Source organism: Penaeus monodon, chromosome 23, assembly GCF_015228065.2.
Source record: "Penaeus monodon isolate SGIC_2016 chromosome 23, NSTDA_Pmon_1, whole genome shotgun sequence".
Lineage (NCBI taxonomy): Eukaryota > Metazoa > Arthropoda > Malacostraca > Decapoda > Penaeidae > Penaeus > Penaeus monodon.
In genome coordinates, this window is record NC_051408.1 from 17,690,627 (window position 1) to 17,691,412 (window position 786).

Here is a 786-nt window from a genome sequence, read left to right on the forward strand (position 1 = left end):
GGACTGCTCTGCGGCTATGAACGGGGAAGGCACAACAATTGGTTATTCTGTTCTGCAGTTCATATGAATGTATCTTATGAAACAGTGTTATTGATAAAGTACATGGCTAAGTGTAGATGCAGTCCACAAGAGACATAACAATGCTTTAAGATAATTCGGAATAGTACCTGATATGTGGGAAGCAAACAAACATATCTACACACACAAAATAGTCCACCACAATAAATATAATAGCAATAAATCAAGTACATTAATTAAGAGAAGTGTATATGGACATGAACACAAGGGGTACAACTGACCAAGTTTTACTGATATCATTAAGTAACATACTATTAATTATTATTCTGAATTGCAAACTGAGAAATCTATAAAGCACCATTCCTAAAGAAAACCCTGGGAAGTTTATAAAATAGCGCCAGTATAAAATAATATTCAGATCCAATGCTAGTTTGGTTGTTCTGTTTTCATTAGAGGACACTTGCACATGTGTAAAGGGTGCATGTCTACTGCAGTACATGATTGAAAGTTATGTGGCTTATATGATCAAAAAAGAGTAGCAGAGGGAAATATACATATCACTGAGAATTGGGTCAAACAACATGAGCACAACTGCTGCATGGGCTATGTGGAGTGGCTGGCAAGTTTTATCCTTTTAATCTTATAAAAAATATACATCAAATAAATAGATAATGAAAATGGCACCCTCCAACTCTAACAAAAATAAAATCTATACTGTGAACATTTTGTTCACTCTCTTTGTCTGCAGGTTAAAGGAAATCAATGTTT